Source organism: Lampris incognitus, chromosome 18 (genome assembly GCF_029633865.1).
Source record: "Lampris incognitus isolate fLamInc1 chromosome 18, fLamInc1.hap2, whole genome shotgun sequence".
NCBI classification, from domain to species: Eukaryota; Metazoa; Chordata; class Actinopteri; order Lampriformes; family Lampridae; genus Lampris; species Lampris incognitus.
In genome coordinates, this window is record NC_079228.1 from 3988533 (window position 1) to 4009436 (window position 20904).

General features: G+C 46.9%; 1 non-coding gene and 5 pseudogenes across 1 annotated transcript; all 6 read right to left on the bottom strand.

The window, feature by feature from the left end:
- Window positions 1-1393: 1393 nt before the first annotated feature.
- LOC130129362 (5S ribosomal RNA) lies at window positions 1394-1503 on the bottom strand (annotated as a pseudogene).
- Window positions 1504-2205: 702 nt separating this feature from the next.
- Window positions 2206-2325, bottom strand: LOC130129193 (5S ribosomal RNA). The gene has a single exon (XR_008811975.1). It is a non-coding gene; the product is annotated as a 5S ribosomal RNA (ribosomal RNA).
- Window positions 2326-3032: 707 nt separating this feature from the next.
- On the bottom strand, window positions 3033-3142 carry LOC130129386 (5S ribosomal RNA; annotated as a pseudogene).
- Window positions 3143-11350: 8208 nt separating this feature from the next.
- LOC130129395 (5S ribosomal RNA) lies at window positions 11351-11460 on the bottom strand (annotated as a pseudogene).
- Window positions 11461-12167: 707 nt separating this feature from the next.
- Window positions 12168-12277, bottom strand: LOC130129375 (5S ribosomal RNA; annotated as a pseudogene).
- Window positions 12278-12979: 702 nt separating this feature from the next.
- On the bottom strand, window positions 12980-13089 carry LOC130129396 (5S ribosomal RNA; annotated as a pseudogene).
- Between the last annotated feature and the right edge of the window lie 7815 nt (window positions 13090-20904).

Here is a 20904-nt window from a genome sequence, read left to right on the forward strand (position 1 = left end):
TGCTGTCCAAGGAGTCACGTTTGTAATTTAAAAATATGACTTAAAGTGTCACGTATCAGGAACGAACCCAAAAGCAGACGGGACAACCAGGTAAGGGAGAATCAAGTCTTTATTGAAGTAACCGATCTCACGGGTAGAGCAGGAGTCGGCTCAGTGGCAGGTAGGCAAGCAGGCAGGCAGGCAGGCAGAAGTCCATGAAAGGCGACGTTCCAGCCAAGACTGGACCACAGTGGAGGCTTTTTAAGGGTGATGATCGCGTTGATGTCAAGGGCGAGAGGCTGTGACAGCGAACGCTTAGATGTCAAGGCAAGTCCAGGGAGAGAGGCTGTGACAGGGGGGGTCAGCAGGTGTCAGGGGCAAACGCTTTGATGTCAAGGGTGAGAGGCTGTGACCGCGAACGCTTTGATGTCGAGGGCGAGAGGCTGTGACATAAAGCTAACTAAGATACAGAAATTGAGAAGACTTTTTACTGGTTTCTGACACAAATGTTTGTCTGGTTTCACCTATACGTCAGATTTTTCAATTGGAATTCAGTAAAAGAAAATCAAAGTACTTTGAGATGATCGTAGGGCGGAATAAAAGGCTTATAGCACCTGGTATTCCCAGGCGGTCTCTCATCCAGGTACTAACCGGGCCCGACCTTGCTTTAGCTTCCGAGATCGGGCGTTATCAGGCTGGTATGGGCGTAAGCCGTCGAGCTTGAGTCTTGCAGCTTTTTCATAGATGAGTTGGCCGCCGACCTTCTTCTTTCTGTTGTCAGCTTGTTTCCCCACTTTCATCTTATGACAAACTCCATCACATCCTATCGCTTTTGCTCTCCAAGGAGTCACGTTTGTAATGTAAAAATATGACTTAAAGTGTCACGTATCAGGAACGAACCCAAAAGCAGACGGGACAACCAGGTAAGGGAGAATCAAGTCTTTATTGAAGTAACCAATCTCACGGGTAGAGCAGGAGTCGGCTCAGTGGCAGGTAGGCAAGCAGGCAGGCAAGCAGGCAGAAGTCCATGAAAGGCGACGTTCCAGCCAAAACTGGACCACAGTGGAGGCTTTTTAAGGGTGATGATCGCGTTGATGTCAAGGGCGAGAGGCTGTGACAGCGAACGCTTAGATGTCAAGGCAAGTCCAGGGAGAGAGGCTGTGACAGGGGGGGTCAGCAGGTGTCAGGGGCAAACGCTTTGATGTCAAGGGCAAGAGGCTGTGACCGCGAACGCTTTGATGTCGAGGGCGAGAGGCTGTGACATAAAGCTAACTAAGATACAGAAATTGAGAAGACTTTTTACTGGTTTCTGACCCAAATGTTTGTCTGGTTTCACCTATACGTCAGATTTTTCAATTGGAATTCAGTAAAAGAAAATCAAAGTACTTTGAGATGATCGTAGGGCGGAATAAAAGGCTTACAGCACCTGGTATTCCCAGGCGGTCTCCCATCCAGGTACTAACCGGGCCCGACCTTGCTTTAGCTTCCGAGATCGGGCGTTATCAGGCTGGTATGGGCGTAAGCCGTCGAGCTTGAGTCTTGCAGCTTTTTCATAGATGAGTTGGCCGCCGACCTTCTTCTTTCTGTTGTCAGCTTGTTTCCCCACTTTCATCTTATGACAAACTCCATCACATCCTATCGCTTTTGCTCTCCAAGGAGTCACGTTTGTAATGTAAAAATATGACTTAAAGTGTCACGTATCAGGAACGAAGCCAAAAGCAGACGGGACAACCAGGTAAGGGAGAATCAAGTCTTTATTGAAGTAACCAATCTCACGGGTAGAGCAGGAGTCGGCTCAGTGGCAGGTAGGCAAGCAGGCAGGCAAGCAGGCAGAAGTCCATGAAAGGCGACGTTCCAGCCAAAACTGGACCACAGTGGAGGCTTTTTAAGGGTGATGATCGCGTTGATGTCAAGGGCGAGAGGCTGTGACAGCGAACGCTTAGATGTCAAGGCAAGTCCAGGGAGAGAGGCTGTGACAGGGGGGGTCAGCAGGTGTCAGGGGCAAACGCTTTGATGTCAAGGGCAAGAGGCTGTGACCGCGAACGCTTTGATGTCGAGGGCGAGAGGCTGTGACATAAAGCTAACTAAGATACAGAAATTGAGAAGACTTTTTACTGGTTTCTGACCCAAATGTTTGTCTGGTTTCACCTATACGTCAGATTTTTCAATTGGAATTCAGTAAAAGAAAATCAAAGTACTTTGAGATGATCGTAGGGCGGAATAAAAGGCTTACAGCACCTGGTATTCCCAGGCGGTCTCCCATCCAGGTACTAACCGGGCCCGACCTTGCTTTAGCTTCCGAGATCGGACGAGATCGGGTGTTATCAGGCTGCTATGGCCGTAAGCCGTCGAGCTTGAGTCTTGCAGCTTTTTCATAGATGAGTTGGCCGCCGACCTTCTTCTTTCTGTTGTCAGCTTGTTTCCCCACTTTCATCTTATGACAAACTCCATCACATCCTATCGGTTTTGCTGTCCAAGAAGTCACGTTTGTAATGTAAAAATATGACTTAAAGTGTCACGTATCAGGAACGAAGCCAAAAGCAGACGGCACAACCAGGTAAGGGAAGAATCAACTTTTTATTGAAGTAACCGATCTCACGGATAGAGCAGGAGTCGGCTCAGTGGCAGGTAGGCAAGCAGGCAGGCAGGCAGGCAGGCAGAAGTCCATGAAAGGCGACGTTCCAGCCAAGACTGGACCACAGTGGAGGCTTTTTAAGGGTGATGATCGCGTTGATGTCAAGGGCGAGAGGCAGTGACAGCGAACGCTTAGATGTCAAGGCAAGTCCAGGGAGAGAGGCTGTGACAGGGGGGGTCAGCAGGTGTCAGGGGCAAACGCTTTGATGTCAAGGGCGAGAGGCTGAGACCGCGAACGCTTTGATGTCGAGGGCGAGAGGCTGTGACATAAAGCTAACTAAGATACAGAAATTGAGAAGACTTTTTACTGGTTTCTGACACAAATGTTTGTCTGGTTTCACCTATACGTCAGATTTTTCAATTGGAATTCAGTAAAAGAAAATCAAAGTACTTTGAGATGATCGTAGGGCGGAATAAAAGGCTTGCAACACCTGGTATTCCCAGGCAGTCTCCCATCCAGGTACTAACCAGGCCCGACCTTGCTTTAGCTTCCGAGGTCGGGCGTTATCAGGATGGTATGGCCGTAAGCCGTCGAGCTTGAGTCTTGCAGCTTTTTCATAGATGAGTTGGCCACCGACCTTCTTCTTTCTGTTGGCAGCTTGTTTCCCCACTTTCATCTTATGACAAACTCCATCACATCCTATCGCTTTTGCTGTCCAAGGAGTCACGTTTGTAATTTAAAAATATGACTTAAAGTGTCACGTATCAGGAACGAACCCAAAAGCAGACGGGACAACCAGGTAAGGGAGAATCAAGTCTTTATTGAAGTAACCGATCTCACGGGTAGAGCAGGAGTCGGCTCAGTGGCAGGTAGGCAAGCAGGCAGGCAGGCAGGCAGAAGTCCATGAAAGGCGACGTTCCAGCCAAGACTGGACCACAGTGGAGGCTTTTTAAGGGTGATGATCGCGTTGATGTCAAGGGCGAGAGGCTGTGACAGCGAACGCTTAGATGTCAAGGCAAGTCCAGGGAGAGAGGCCGTGACAGGGGGGGTAAGCAGGTGTCAGGGGCAAACGCTTTGATGTCAAGGGTGAGAGGCTGTGACCGCGAACGCTTTGATGTCGAGGGCGAGAGGCTGTGACATAAAGCTAACTAAGATACAGCCATTGAGAAGACTTTTTACTGGTTTCTGACCCAAATGTTTTCTGGTTTCACCTATACGTCAGATTTTTCAATTGGAATTCAGTAAAAGAAAATCAAAGTACTTTGAGATGATCGTAGGGCGGAATAAAAGGCTTACAACACCTGGTATTCCCAGGCAGTCTCCCATCCAGGTACTAACCAGGCCCGACCTTGCTTTAGCTTCCGAGATCGGGCGTTATCAGGCTGGTATGGCCGTCGAGCTTGAGTCTTGCAGTTTTTTCATAGATGAGTTGGCCGCCGACCTTCTTCTTTCTGTTGGCAGCTTGTTTCCCCACTTTCATCTTATGACAAACTCCATCACATCCTATCGCTTTTGCTGTCCAAGGAGTCACGTTTGTAATTTAAAAATATGACTTAAAGTGTCACGTATCAGGAACGAACCCAAAAGCAGACGGGACAACCAGGTAAGGGAGAATCAAGTCTTTATTGAAGTAACCGATCTCACGGGTAGAGCAGGAGTCGGCTCAGTGGCAGGTAGGCAAGCAGGCAGGCAGGCAGGCAGAAGTCCATGAAAGGCGACGTTCCAGCCAAGACTGGACCACAGTGGAGGCTTTTTAAGGGTGATGATCGCGTTGATGTCAAGGGCGAGAGGCTGTGACAGCGAACGCTTTGATGTCAAGGCAAGTCCAGGGAGAGAGGCCGTGACAGGGGGGGTCAGCAGGTGTCAGGGGCAAACGCTTTGATGTCAAGGGTGAGAGGCTGTGACCGCGAACGCTTTGATGTCGAGGGCGAGAGGCTGTGACATAAAGCTAACTAAGATACAGAAATTGAGAAGACTTTTTACTGGTTTCTGACACAAATGTTTGTCTGGTTTCACCTATACGTCAGATTTTTCAATTGGAATTCAGTAAAAGAAAATCAAAGTACTTTGAGATGATCGTAGGGCGGAATAAAAGGCTTACAGCACCTGGTATTCCCAGGCGGTCTCTCATCCAGGTACTAACCGGACCCGACCTTGCTTTAGCTTCCGAGATCGGGCGTTATCTTTTTTTTTGTCTTTTATTATGAAAATATATTTTTGGGAACAAAAATACATTTTTGATTGCATGTATTGTCCATCAATTCCACATTGTTACATTTGTTTTACACTTTGTTTGGCTTACACAAGATAGTATCCGTCTCTCTTTATACATAAAATAAAGCCATGCTTTCCAAATCATCAACTTAAATCAGCGCTTTGGAATCAGAACAGAAAATGAAACAAATCAGCCCTTTTGAACAAACCTTAGACTGTGTTTTTAAAAGAAAGTGACATTAAAACACCACTTTGAGATTTTAAATGACACACATTCCACATTAAACAGAATGATCCCATCCTCCCCTTAACTTCAATAAAACATAACAGAGAAAGTTAAAAGAAAACCGTAACGCGTCTTTAACTTTGTTTATATTTACACTTCCAATAATCATCATTTTCCGTTCACATCATTTCAGACTTTTTCCCTCCCCTCCCTCCCTCCCTCCCTCCCTCACCAGTTCCACACAATCTCCCCCCTCCTGTTGAGGGAGAGGAGATGGCTGTCTCTGATGAAGAGCCGGGTGAAGTCCGCATCGCCGTGCGTCAGTCTGTAATGTGTTTGTTTTTTGACCATGTTTTTGAAAATGTTCCAAACCGGGATGATTCTGCGTTCAAAGTGCGCAATGTTCCGACGTGATTTGACGGCCCACCGGGCGTGACTTAAGAGGAATTTGCACAGCGCTGCGTTCTTCACCCTGCTCTTCTCCCACACTCCAAACACAAAGAATACATCCCACGAATCCCCGCTGTCCCAAATTAATCCCAGTTTGTTGACTAAGCACTTTTTCAGGGTTTCAAAGAAGCTCGCCAGCTCCGAGCAGTGGCGGTACATGTGCAATAGTGTTTCAGGCAGCAGGCCACAGACGTCGCACTCCCTGCCGACCCCCTTGTCAAATTGGTGCAGAATAACGTTAGTGAACACTTTGTTGTGTCGGATTTTGTAGTCGTTGTCTTCTGCCTCAATGCTGTTCCCTCTCACCCTCCATTGTCCCCAGATTTGTCCCACATTCAAATTGGGCATAACTTTGCCCCAGAACGGCAGAGAGGTCGGACGTTGCGACGCCTGTGCCAGAAACTTTCCATAGATCTGTTTGCTTGTCAACCTGTGTATACTCCTCCACTCTCCTCCTTGCTCCACCAACATGGCTGGGAGCTCCCCCTCTCTGTTCTGTACCACTCTCCGCTCTATGGTTGTCCGCCATTCTTTTGGGATGCTTTCCTTTAAGTCGTTATAATAGCTTGTTGTCTCCGTAATTTTGGCCTCATAGTTTATCTCCTTTATACTGTCATATATGGCTTGGGGGGGGAGAAAACCCGGCATCAGTTCATACATGACGTCCTTCAACTGGACCAAACCTGCTGTTAACATGTCATTATTACATAGAAGCTTACCTGTCTTTTGAATTTTCTTATTTAGAAAGATTGGCATTTCTCTGATGACGTTTACCGAGTCACATGCATAGTCTATATGCTTTAGAAATTCCGCGTGAGCGGACAGGACTTCTCTATAGAAACCTGGAAGCCCCGCCATCATCGGTCGCTTTAGTTGCATCAGCAGCACAAAATCGCCTATGTGAAATACCTTGTTTATGAAGTAAGCCATCAGGCTTTTCCAGCCGTGGGCTGTGGAGTCACACAGATATTTTTGCACAGTTTTGATCCTGAACGCCCTTTTTTTGCTTTCTATATCTACTAATTGAAGTCCTCCCTCTCTGTACTTACTTATTAATGTTTTTCGTGCTATTTTACTTACTTTTGCCCTCCACAAAAAATTGGTTATAATTTCATTTATTCTGTTTAATACCCATAAGGGTAGTTCTATAACTGCTAATGTATAGTTTAGTTTTGACAATATTAAGTTGTTTAGAACCACTACTCTACCTTTGAGTTTTAGGTCTCTCAGTTTCCAATAATTTAGACATTTTTCTATTTTACTAATAATTTCCGTCCATGACAGATCACGAGCTGCCACTACATCTTTACCGATGTAGGTACCTAGAATTTTTATATGCTTGCTTTGTATTTTAAAAGGTGTGGTCTCCTGCTGAGGCTCAGCCATGTTAATGAACATGATTTCTGACTTACCTACATTTATGCGGGAGCCAGAGGCTCGACCGTACATGTTTATTACTGCCATTGCTCTCTCTATGCTTGCCATGTCCTTTACTGTTAGGGTGGTGTCATCAGCAAATTGCTGGACGACACAGGATCCTCCCCCTGGTAACTCAATACCTCTAATACCCTTGTCTTGTTTTAATAGAATTCCTAGTGGCTCTGCTATTATTGTGTACAGGATTGAGGATAGTGGACAGCCTTGTCTGACCGACCTTTCCAGAGGAAACGCATCAGTGGTTGCACCGTTGCATTTGACCTTACCTGTAGCTTTGCTATATAATAATTTTACCCAAGTTAGAAATCTGTCTCCAAAACCTACCTTCTCCAGTACATTAAACATAAATTGATGCTCTACTCGGTCAAAGGCTTTATTGAAGTCAATGGCCAGAAGGACACCTGCTTGATCTGTCTCTTTTAAATACTCCACCACATCTCTTATGGTGCGTACTGTGTCAGTGACTTCTCTCCCTGGCACACTATAAGCCTGGGTGGCTTCTATTATTGTATGTAATATTTGTTTGACTCTGTTTGCCAATATTTTCATTAGTATTTTGTAGTCATTGTTCAACAGAGTAATGGGCCTATAATTTGTTAGTTTATTCTTCTCCCCTTTCTTAAAAATTAAAGTGATCAAGCCTAGAGTCATTGACTCCGGTACCTTCTGTTCTTTTTCCATTGTTTTGTACAATTTCAGTAGTGTTGGTTTGAGCGTGTTGCAGAAAGCTTTATAGAAGTTTGCCGTCAACCCATCACTACCTGGGCTTTTATTTGACATCATTTGATTTATTGCACACTCTATATCTTCCTCAGTTATTTCCTGTTCACACGCTGATTTATCCTCATCATTTAATTTAGCAGTCATCTCTTCCAATATGTCATTTGTAGCTTGTATGTCTGAACTCTCAGTTTTAAACAAGTCACTATAAAAAGTTTGTACTGTTTCCAGAATGTCTACGAAATTGGTCACTACTTTACCTTCTTTATTTTTGATTTCTTGCAAATAACACTGATTTTGTTTCCTTTTTTCCAAGTTGAGGAAAAAAAGCTGTACTTTTCTCCCCTTCTACTGCATATTGAGCACGGCTCCTCACTATAGCACCTTCACATTTTATCCTTTCAATTTCATTTATTTCATTTTGAATATTCACAAGCCTTTCAACATTGACAACCGGTTGTGCATTTAATTTAGCAATTGTATTTCTTAATGATCTTTCTTTTTCTCTAGTTTTAAAGTTCAATCTTTTCGCAAACTGAATACTTTTTTGTTTAATTCTCACTTTTAATTTCTCCCACCCCTCTATGATATTTTCCCCAAACTCAGGCTGTGAACATTCAAATGAGATCACTTTAGAGATGCATTCAACATAATCCCTTCTGTTCAGCAGGCTAGCATTAAGGTGCCACACGCCTCCCCCCCTCCCCCTCCTTTTACCCCCCATTCCCACACGCAGGATGGCATGATCACTAATGAAATTTAAACAATAGCGCACAGTATCGAAAAGGTCGATCTGCGGTTTCTTGACTAAACAAAAATCAATCCGACTTTGCCGTACAGTGTCCATTTGTGGCTGTACTCTCGAGTACTCTCGTGTTATGGGATTTCTGGTTCTCCATAAATCACAGAAATTATTCTTGGCCATAAACAGATTCAGGGCCGCTCTAGAACAGTCGTGTTTATAGCTACCGTTATCGCTAATGTCAAGCCTGCTCATCTTGACATTGAAATCCCCAACTATGATGTCACAGTCTTTAGCTATGATATTCAATTCTCGAAAGAAAGAAGACCTGTCCCCCTCGTGGTTGGGCGCATAAATGTTCAGTAATTTGTAGACAGTGTCTTCAAAAACAAAGCCCACTTTAACCCACCTCCCCCCAATGTCTTTGTCTATTAGAGTGGCATCAGCCTCAATGTGGCTACTCACCATGATGCTTACTCCTCGTGCCCGCTGAGTCCCATGGCTTGAAAAGTAGGATCCAGGCCACCTTTTCTTGCACTGAGTTTCACAGTCAGTGTCCCAGTGGGTTTCTTGGAGACAGATTATTTCTGCATCACACATTTTTACGACTTTAGTGAACTTGTCCATGTCACGTAGTCCACGTACGTTGAATGATGCTATTTTGACCATGGTGAGTGGGAAAGACAGAGAAAAATAATCCCCAAACAAAAAACATGATGCACACCCTTTTCAGTCCATTATTATTTACCCCTCTTAGTCTTGCCCTTTCTGCTTGTTCCCTCTTCCCTCCCCTTACTAACTCCATCCCATTCCGAAGCCTTAGGGTTCGGCTGTCGTCTCTCACTCCCCTGCCCGTGTAGAGGCCCTCTCTGCCCCGGCTGCCCGCAAGGCAAGGACGCAAGGCTGGCCGAACTGCCCTCCCTCTGGTTGCTGCGGCTCCTGTCCCCTGATGTTGTTACAGCCTGACCCCTCAGCGACCCGTGCGCCAGAGTGGAGACGCTCGTCGGCATCCTCCCCACCCTCTCAGAGGCCGCAGTCAAACCGCCGCTTCCTCTTTTCTCCTCCTCCTCCTCTTCCTCCTCGACCTCGCTCTCCTCCTCCATCTCATGGCGTGCAGCTGACTGGGGCCCCTCTGCTTCGCCATCAGTCGCAATGCCATCAGGATGATTTCCTGTCTCCGTCTCTTCTGCCCCGTCCTCCACTCCCTCGCCGGTGTCCCTCTCTGTCTCCTCTTTGGGATCTGCTCCAGGCATGGCTGCGCATTCTCGTGCGTAGTGTCCGATCTCCCCGCACTTGAAGCACTTGAACTCCGGGCACTCCCGTAGGATGTGTCCGGGCTGGAGGCACAGCCTGCAAACTTTAGATTGATTATCGTGCAGCACTCTGAAGTATTCAATCCCTTCCAGCGTCTCAAATTTGGTGCTGTAAGGTAAAGAGGAGACATTTTCATTGAAACGGACTTTGAGGAATCTCGTCCCGTCAAAAACGTCCGTCCCGGCCCACTTCCTCCGCTTGATAGGAGACACCGGCTCCACGCCCCACTGCTTCAGTTTAGTAACAATTTGATTGTCTGTGACATACAGGGGAAGGTTCAAAAAGGAGACGATCCTGGTGTCCCTCGTAACTTCCGATGCCACCACTCTGGAGTTTCTAATCTTGAAGCCGTCCAGCAGTCTTGTTTTCCCTTTCGGGTTACTCATCGTGAGCTCCCATCGCTTGTCGCTTTTCGACCTGCAGCCCAATACTCTCCCACACGTGTTGTCAACCGCACGCAGAAGCTCCATCATGGAGATTTTGTCTTCTCCCTCCACGTCCACATTAACCACCAGGTCTCTATCCATCTCTCTCCCTTCCCCCTCCCTCCCCGCCGCTTCCGCTGCGACCGCCGTCTCTTTCACCAACCCCATTGCTGTGGCCCCTCCACCTCGTCTCTCTTTTCGGTTCTCCGCTCGACTCTCCACCACCACAAATTCTCCTCTCTCCCCCTTCTCCATCACGCTTTCTGCCTCAGTCGGATTCGCGTCCTGCTGGGGCTTCTTTGTTTCCGCCGCTATACCTCCATTTTGTTTGTCCGTCTGCCCGTCGTCGTAAGTCTTGTCCGGTCCGAGTGTCCTTGCCGTCTGTGCCATTTTCGTGCTTCTAAAGCCACAAAAGTTTCCCCCGTGCAGCAGAAAGCTGCTGGGGGGGAGTTAGAAACGTGATTTTCAGAGACTGCTCTCGTTTCCCCGTCGATTTAATGTCTTTTTCGTCCGCTCCGCCGCCACCACGCCAACCCGGAAGTTATCAGAGTGGTATGGCCGTAAGCCGTCGAGCTTGAGTCTTGCAGCTTTTTCATAGATGAGTTGGCCGCCGACTTTCTTCTTTCTGTTGTCAGCTTGTTTCCCCACTTTCATCTTATGACAAACTCCATCACATCCTATCGCTTTTGCTGTCCAAGGAGTCACGTTTGTAATGTAAAAATATGACTTAAAGTGTCACGTATCAGGAACGAACCCAAAAGCAGACGGGACAACCAGGTAAGGGAGAATCAAGTCTTTATTGAAGTAACCAATCTCACGGGTAGAGCAGGAGTCGGCTCAGTGGCAGGTAGGCAAGCAGGCAGGCAAGCAGGCAGAAGTCCATGAAAGGCGACGTTCCAGCCAAGACTGGACCACAGTGGAGGCTTTTTAAGGGTGATGATCGCGTTGATGTCAAGGGCGAGAGGCTGTGACAGCGAACGCTTAGATGTCAAGGCAAGTCCAGGGAGAGAGGCTGTGACAGCGGGGGTCAGCAGGTGTCAGGGGCAAACGCTTTGATGTCAAGGGCAAGAGGCTGTGACCGCGAACGCTTTGATGTCGAGGGCGAGAGGCTGTGACATAAAGCTAACTAAGATACAGCCATTGAGAAGACTTTTTACTGGTTTCTGACCCAAATGTTTGTCTGGTTTCACCTATACGTCAGATTTTTCAATTGGAATTAAGTAAAAGAAAATCAAAGTACTTTGAGATGATCGTAGGGCGGAATAAAAGGCTTACAGCACCTGGTATTCCGAGGCGGTCTCCCATCCAGGTACTAACCAGGCCCGACCTTGCTTTAGCTTCCGAGATCGGGCGTTATCAGGCTGCTATGGCCGTAAGCCGTCGAGCTTGAGTCTTGCAGCTTTTTCATAGATGAGTTGGCCGCCGACCTTCTTCTTTCTGTTGGCAGCTTGTTTCACCACTTTCATCTTATGACAAACTCCATCACATCCTATCGCTTTTGCTGTCCAAGAAGTCACGTTTGTAATGTAAAAATATGACTTAACGTGTCACGTATCAGGAACGAAGCCAAAAGCAGACGGCACAACCAGGTAAGGGAAGAATCAACTTTTTATTGAAGTAACCGATCTCACGGATAGAGCAGGAGTCGGCTCAGTGGCAGGTAGGCAAGCAGGCAGGCAGGCAGGCAGGCAGAAGTCCATGAAAGGCGACGTTCCAGCCAAGACTGGACCACAGTGGAGGCTTTTTAAGGGTGATGATCGCGTTGATGTCAAGGGCGAGAGGCTGTGACAGCGAACGCTTAGATGTCAAGGCAAGTCCAGGGAGAGAGGCTGTGAAAGGGGGGGTCAGCAGGTGTCAGGGGCAAACGCTTTGATGTCAAGGGCGAGAGGCTGTGACCGCGAACGCTTTGATGTCGAGGGCGAGAGGCTGTGACATAAAGCTAACTAAGATACAGAAATTGAGAAGACTTTTTACTGGTTTCTGACACAAATGTTTGTCTGGTTTCACCTATACGTCAGATTTTTCAATTGGAATTCAGTAAAAGAAAATCAAAGTACTTTGAGATGATCGTAGGGCGGAATAAAAGGCTTACAACACCTGGTATTCCCAGGCAGTCTCCCATCCAGGTACTAACCGGGCCCGACCTTGCTTTAGCTTCCGAGATCGGGCGTTATCAGGCTGGTATGGGCGTAAGCCGTCGAGCTTGAGTCTTGCAGCTTTTTCATAGATGAGTTGGCCGCCGACTTTCTTCTTTCTGTTGTCAGCTTGTTTCCCCACTTTCATCTTATGACAAACTCCATCACATCCTATCGCTTTTGCTGTCCAAGGAGTCACGTTTGTAATGTAAAAATATGACTTAAAGTGTCACGTATCAGGAACGAACCCAAAAGCAGACGGGACAACCAGGTAAGAGAGAATTAAGTCTTTATTGAAGTAACCGATCTCACGGGTAGAGCAGGAGTCGGCTCAGTGGCAGGTAGGCAAGCAGGCAGGCAGGCAGGCAGAAGTCCATGAAAGGCGACGTTCCAGCCAAGACTGGACCACAGTGGAGGCTTTTTAAGGGTGATGATCGCGTTGATGTCAAGGGCGAGAGGCTGTGACAGCGAACGCTTAGATGTCAAGGCAAGTCCAGGGAGAGAGGCTGTGACAGCGGGGGTCAGCAGGTGTCAGGGGCAAACGCTTTGATGTCAAGGGCAAGAGGCTGTGACCGCGAACGCTTTGATGTCGAGGGCGAGAGGCTGTGACATAAAGCTAACTAAGATACAGCCATTGAGAAGACTTTTTACTGGTTTCTGACCCAAATGTTTGTCTGGTTTCACCTATACGTCAGATTTTTCAATTGGAATTCAGTAAAAGAAAATCAAAGTACTTTGAGATGATCGTAGGGCGGAATAAAAGGCTTACAGCACCTGGTATTCCGAGGCGGTCTCCCATCCAGGTACTAACCAGGCCCGACCTTGCTTTAGCTTCCGAGATCGGGCGTTATCAGGCTGCTATGGCCGTAAGCCGTCGAGCTTGAGTCTTGCAGCTTTTTCATAGATGAGTTGGCCGCCGACCTTCTTCTTTCTGTTGGCAGCTTGTTTCACCACTTTCATCTTATGACAAACTCCATCACATCCTATCGCTTTTGCTGTCCAAGAAGTCACGTTTGTAATGTAAAAATATGACTTAACGTGTCACGTATCAGGAACGAAGCCAAAAGCAGACGGCACAACCAGGTAAGGGAAGAATCAACTTTTTATTGAAGTAACCGATCTCACGGATAGAGCAGGAGTCGGCTCAGTGGCAGGTAGGCAAGCAGGCAGGCAGGCAGGCAGGCAGAAGTCCATGAAAGGCGACGTTCCAGCCAAGACTGGACCACAGTGGAGGCTTTTTAAGGGTGATGATCGCGTTGATGTCAAGGGCGAGAGGCTGTGACAGCGAACGCTTAGATGTCAAGGCAAGTCCAGGGAGAGAGGCTGTGAAAGGGGGGGTCAGCAGGTGTCAGGGGCAAACGCTTTGATGTCAAGGGCGAGAGGCTGTGACCGCGAACGCTTTGATGTCGAGGGCGAGAGGCTGTGACATAAAGCTAACTAAGATACAGAAATTGAGAAGACTTTTTACTGGTTTCTGACACAAATGTTTGTCTGGTTTCACCTATACGTCAGATTTTTCAATTGGAATTCAGTAAAAGAAAATCAAAGTACTTTGAGATGATCGTAGGGCGGAATAAAAGGCTTACAACACCTGGTATTCCCAGGCAGTCTCCCATCCAGGTACTAACCAGGCCCGACCTTGCTTTAGCTTCCGAGATCGGGCGTTTTTTTTTTTTTTTTGTCTTTTATTATGAAAATATATTTTTGGGAACAAAAATACATTTTTGATTGCATGTATTGTCCATCAATTCCACATTGTTACATTTGTTTTACACTTTGTTTCGCTTACACAAGATAGTATCCGTCTCTCTTTATACATAAAATAAAGCCATGCTTTCCAAATCATCAACTTAAATCAGCGCTTTGGAATCAGAACAGAAAATGAAACAAATCAGCCCTTTTGAACAAACCTTAGACTGTGTTTTTAAAAGAAAGTGACATTAAAACACCACTTTGAGATTTTAAATGACACACATTCCACATTAAACAGAATGATCCCATCCTCCCCTTAACTTCAATAAAACATAACAGAGAAAGTTAAAAGAAAACCGTAACGCGTCTTTAACTTTGTTTATATTTACACTTCCAATAATCATCATTTTCCGTTCACATCATTTCAGACTTTTTCCCTCCCCTCCCTCCCTCCCTCCCTCCCTCCCTCACCAGTTCCACACAATCTCCCCCCTCCTGTTGAGGGAGAGGAGATGGCTGTCTCTGATGAAGAGCCGGGTGAAGTCCGCATCGCCGTGCGTCAGTCTGTAATGTGTTTGTTTTTTGACCATGTTTTTGAAAATGTTCCAAACCGGGATGATTCTGCGTTCAAAGTGCGCAATGTTCCGACGTGATTTGACGGCCCACCGGGCGTGACTTAAGAGGAATTTGCACAGCGCTGCGTTCTTCACCCTGCTCTTCTCCCACACTCCAAACACAAAGAATACATCCCACGAATCCCCGCTGTCCCAAATTAATCCCAGTTTGTTGACTAAGCACTTTTTCAGGGATTCAAAGAAGCTCGCCAGCTCCGAGCAGTGGCCGTACATGTGCAATAGTGTTTCAGGCAGCAGGCCACAGACGTCGCACTCCCTGCCGACCCCCTTGTCAAACTGGTGCAGAATAACGGTAGTGAACACTTTGTTGTGTCGGATTTTGTAGTCGTTGTCTTCTGCCTCAATGCTGTTCCCTCTCACCCTCCATTGTCCCCAGATTTGTCCCACATTCAAATTGGGCATAACTTTGCCCCAGAACGGCAGAGAGGTCGGACGTTGCGACGCCTGTGCCAGAAACTTTTCATAGATCTGTTTGCTTGTCAATCTGTGTATACTCCTCCACTCTCCTCCTTGCTCCACCAACATGGCTGGGAGCTCCCCCTCTCTGTTCTGTACCACTCTCCGCTCTATGGTTGTCCGCCATTCTTTTGGGATGCTTTCCTTTAAATCGTTATAATAGCGTGTTGTCTCCGTAATTTTGGCCTCATAGTTTATCTCCTTTATACTGTCATATATGGCTTGGGGGGGGAGAAAACCCGGCATCAGTTCATACATGACGTCCTTCAACTGGACCAAACCTGCTCTTAACATGTCATTATTACATAGAAGCTCACCTGTCGTTTGAATTTTCTTATTTAGAAAGATTGGCATTTCTCTGATGACGTTTACCGAGTCACATGCATAGTCTATATGCTTTAGAAGTTCCGCGTGAGCGGACAGGACTTCTCTATAGAAACCTGGAAGCCCCGCCATCATCGGTCTCTTTAGTTGCATCAGCAGCACAAAATCGCCTATGTGAAATACCTTGTTTATGAAGTAAGCCATCAGGCTTTTCCAGCCGTGGGCTGTGGAGTCACACAGATATTTTTGCACAGTTTTGATCCTGAACGCCCTTTTTTTGCTTTCTATATCTACTAATTGAAGTCCTCCCTCTCTGTACTTACTTATTAATGTTTTCCGTGCTATTTTACTTACTTTTGCCCTCCACAAAAAATTGGTTAGAATTTCATTTATTCTGTTTAATACCCATAAGGGTAGTTCTATAACTGCTAATGTATAGTTTAGTTTTGACAATATTAAGTTGTTTAGAACCATTACTTTACCTTTGAGTTTTAGGTCTCTCAGTTTCCAATAATTTAGACATTTTTCTATTTTATTAATAATTTCCGTCCATGACAGATCACGAGCTGCCACTACATCTTTACCGATGTAGGTGCCTAGAATTTTTATATGCTTGCTTTGTATTTTAAAAGGTGTGGTCTCCTGCTGAGGCTCAGCCATGTTAATGAACATGATTTCTGACTTACCTACATTTATGCGGGAGCCAGAGGCTCGACCGTACATGTTTATTACTGCCATTGCTCTCTCTATGCTTGCCATGTCCTTTACTGTTAGGGTGGTGTCATCAGCAAACTGCTGGACGACACAGGATCCTCCCCCTGGTAACTCAATACCTCTAATACCCTTGTCTTGTTTTAATAGAAATCCTAGTGGCTCTGCTATTATTGTGTACAGGATTGAGGATAGTGGACAGCCTTGTCTGACCGACCTTTCCAGAGGAAACGCATCAGTGGTTGCACCGTTGCATTTGACCTTACCTGTAGCGTTGCTATATAACAATTTTACCCAAGTTAGAAATCTGTCTCCAAAACCTACCTTCTTCAGTACATTAAACATAAATTGATGCTCTACTCGGTCAAAGGCTTTATTGAAGTCAATGGCCAGAAGGACACCTGCTTGATCTGTCTCTTTTAAATACTCCACCACATCTCTTATGGTGCGTACTGTGTCAGTGACTTCTCTCCCTGGCACACTATAAGCCTGGGTGGCTTCTATTATTGTATGTAATATTTGTTTGACTCTGTTTGCGAATATTTTCATTAGTATTTTGTAATCATTGTTCAACAGAGTAATGGGCCTATAATTTGTTAGTTCATCCTTCTCCCCTTTCTTAAAAATTAAAGTGATCAAGCCTAGAGTCATTGACTCCGGTACCTTCTGTTCTTTTTCCATTGTTTTATACAATTTCAGTAGTGTTGGTTTGAGCGTGTTGCAGAAAGCTTTATAGAAGTTTGCCGTCAACCCATCACTACCTGGGCTTTTATTTGACATCATTTGATTTATTGCACACTCTATATCTTCCTCAGTTATTTCCTGTTCACACGCTGATTTATCCTCATCATTTAATTTAGCAGTCATCTCTTCCAATATGTAATTTGTAGCTTGTATGTCTGAACTCCCAGTTTTAAACAAGTCACTATAAAAAGTTTGTACTGTTTCCAGAATGTCTACGAAATTGGTTACTACTTTACCTTCTTTATTTTTGATTTCTTGCAAATAACACTGATTTTCTTTTCTTTTTTCCAAGTTGAGGAAAAAAGCTATACTTTTCTCCCCTTCTACTGCATATTGAGCACGGCTCCTCACTATTTTATCCTTTCAATTTCATTTATTTCATTTTGAATATTCACAAGCCTTTCAACATTGACAACCGGTTGTGCATTTAATTTAGCAATTGTATTTCTTAATGATCTTTCTTTTTCTCTAGTTTTAAAGTTCAATCTTTTCGCAAACTGAATACTTTTTTGTTTAATTCTCACTTTTAATTCTCCCACCCCTCTATGATATTTTCCCCAAACTCAGGCTGTGAACATTCAAATGAGATCAATTTAGAGATACAGTCAACATAATCCCTTCTGTTCAGCAGGCTAGCATTAAGGTGCCACACGCCTCCCCCTCCTTTTACCCCCCATTCCCACATGCAGGATGGCATGATCACTAATAAAATTTAAACAATAGCGCACAGTATCGAAAAGGTCGATCTGCGGTTTCTTGACTAAACAAAAATCAATCCGACTTTGCCGTACAGTGTCCATTTGTGGCTGTACTCTCGAGTACTCTCGTGTTATGGGATTTCTGGTTCTCCATAAATCACAGAAATTATTCTTGGCCATAAACAGATTCAGGGCCGCTCTGGAACAGTCGTGTTTATAGCTACCGTTATCGCTAATGTCAAGCCTGCTCATCTTGACATTGAAATCCCCAACTATGACGTCACAGTCTTTAGCTATGATATTCAATTCTCGAAAGAAAGAAGACCTGTCCCCCTCGTGGTTGGGCGCATAAATGTTCAGTAATTTGTAGACAGTGTCTTCAAAAACAAAGCCCACCTCCCCCCAATGTCTTTGTCTATTAGAGTGGCATCAGCCTCAATGTGGCTACTCACCATGATGCTTACTCCTCGTGCCCGCTGAGTCCCATGGCTTGAAAAGTAGGATCCAGGCCACCTTTTCTTGCACTGAGTTTCACAGTCAGTGTCCCAGTGGGTTTCTTGGAGACAGATTATTTCTGCATCACACATTTTTACGACTTTAGTGAACTTGTCCATGTCACGTAGTCCACGTACGTTGAATGATGCTATTTTGACCATGGTGAGTGGGAAAGACAGTGTTAGGGCTCGGTCTGTTGACCAACCTGGCAACCAGCAATGAGAGCGGGGGAAGGGCGCGTCTGAAACACCTGCAGCCTACCCTACTCGTTAACCACTCTAGTATAAGTTTGTTTGCTTTCCAGAACTCGTCGCGAGTTCGTCCTGAACAGTCCCGTGAGTAAATTCTTCGTCTCGAGTTTTGTGACATTTCTGTGTCTCCCGGTGGAGTACAGATTGTAGTATTCTCCGTGTTTTTGCTTGTTTGATTATTCCCTTGTGTCAGTTCTCCTTGAGAGCTTGTTCGGAGAAGAACTCTCTTTGTGTTTTCCCCATTGGATTTTCCCATCGTGATTTTCTAGTTGAGATCAAGTTTTTGATATTCTAATTTCTCCTCTCTCACTGTGGATCTTATTACTCGGTTGGACTTCGGACTTTAAAGGAGCAGTTTGTGTTTTTTTCCTTTTCGGATCAAGGGGGCAGTTTACGTTTTCCCATTTTTAAGAAGCTATTCTCAAGTTCCGCCTGAAGCGCCTCCCCCTTCTGTCCAGGCCCGGCCGGCTCTCCTCTACGAGTCCTGCCAGGTTGGTGCTTTACCTTGTCTTGTGTTGTCGCTATTGGGTTCGTTCTACAAACCCTAACAGTACGAACTCGCCTTCACTATGAACCCAGACAACCCAGACGCCAATCCTGTCCGGGCTGCTCTCTATAGGCAGATTCAGCTTACAGCCTCTCACGGCCAGCAACTACAAGAGGCCGCTGTTGCCATGCAGGGCCTCCGGGCTCAGGTGCAACCCCTCCAGGCTTCGGTGGATTCTCTTTCGGCCCAGCAAGCGGCGCTCGCGAGCCAACAAGAGGAGGTTCTTAAGCAGTTGCAAACTCTCACAGCGGCTATAACCATCCAGCCAGCTGTCCCACCAGTTCCGGCCGCCCCTCCTCCAGCAGTGCCCGCAGCCGTTGCCTTAGACAATCCTACCGTTTATGTTTCGGATTTCCGGGAGCCCAGTATCTCCAATCCCAAGCCTTTTGATGGCAACTTTGAGACCTGTGCCACGTTCATCATGCAGTGTGAGCTTGTCTTCGCCCACCATTCCAGGGGGTTCACCACAGATGCTGCAAGAGTTGCTTACGTGACTAACCTGCTGACTGGCCGCGCTGCTCAGTGGGCCACTGCTTCCTGGTCCATGGGGGCCAGTTTCTGCTCTTCCTACGATGACTTTGTGGCTGAGCTTCGGAAGGTATTCCATCATCCAGTGTACGGTCAGGATCCGGGTGTCCGATTGAGCAGGATCCAGCAGGGCAGTGGCAGTGTCACTGACTACTCAGTCGAGTTCAGGCTGGCTGCGGCTGAGAGTGGCTGGAACGACCAGTCACTTCGGGTAACCTTCCGTAGGGGCCTCAGCGATGCCGTCAAGGATCAGCTAGCCACCCGGGAGGATCCTACCTCTCTCGACGACCTTATCAGCCTTGCCATCCGCATCGATGGACGTCTCCGCGAGAGAAGGCGCGAGCGAGGTCTACGGGGAACCGTTTCTACCTCTCAGCCATCCAGAGCTTCCGAAGGGGGCTCTTCTTCGTCGCACTCCACTTCCCCTGTGGCAAGCCTCTCCTCCTCCCAGACAGTGACAGAGGAGGAACCTATGCAGCTTGGGCGTACACGACTGACTCCCGCTGAACGTGAGGCCCGGTTCAAGGCAGGTCTCTGTCTTTACTGTGGTCTTAAGGGACACCGGATCAGCGAGTGTCCTACGCGGCCAAAAGATTAGGCTCACTGGGACCCCGGGAGATCCTAGTGAGCCGTCTTTCCTGTTCCCGCCATCCTGCTCCGGCTAACCATCTTGTGAGCGTTACCCTGGCTTGGGCAGACCAGCGGCTCACTGTAGGCGCACTCATCGATTCGGGAGCTGATGGGTGTTTCTTGGACTCTACGTTTGCTGCTCAAGCTAACATTCCATGTGAGGAATTGGAGAGGCCAATAGAGGCCTTTGCTCTGGATGAGCGCCGCCTGGCCAGTGTTACCCGACAGTCCTGTCCCGTGTCTCTCACTATTGCTGGAAACCATGTGGAGAGCCTTCAGTTCTTCGTCATCCAGTCTCCCTTAGTTCCTGTGATCTTGGGGCATCCCTGGTTGGCTCAGCATGAGCCACACATTGCTTGGTCGTCTGGTAACATTTTGGAGTGGAGCTCCTCCTGTCACGCCCGGTGTCTTCAGGCCGCACCTGGTCCAGCAGTCCAGACTGTTCCGATTGCCCCTCCTCCCGATCTTTCCTCTGTTCCTCCCGAGTATCATGATCTCGGGGAGGTCTTCAGCAAGACGCGGGCTCAGTCTCTCCCTCCGCATCGGCCATATGATTGTGCTATCAACCTCCGTCCTGGGGCCTCTCTCCCTAGCAGTCGTCTTTACAGCCTTTCCATTCCCGAGAAGGCTGCTATGGACGATTACATTTCAGAATCGTTGGCGGCAGGGCTCATCCGACCCTCATCCTCCCAGGTGGCAGCTGGTTTCTTTTTCGTTAAGAAGAAGGATGGTGGTCTCCGACCCTGCATTGATTATCGCCAACTCAACGACATCACCATCAAGAATAAATACCCCCTGCCTCTGATGAGCTCCACCCTCGAACCCCTGACCCAGGCGACTGTCTTCACTAAGCTGGATCTCCGGAACGCCTACCATCTCGTTCGGATCCGGAAAGGGGACGAGTGGAAGACAGCCTTTAAGACTCCCCGTGGTCATTATGAGTACCTGGTAATGCCGTTCGGCCTCACCAACGCCC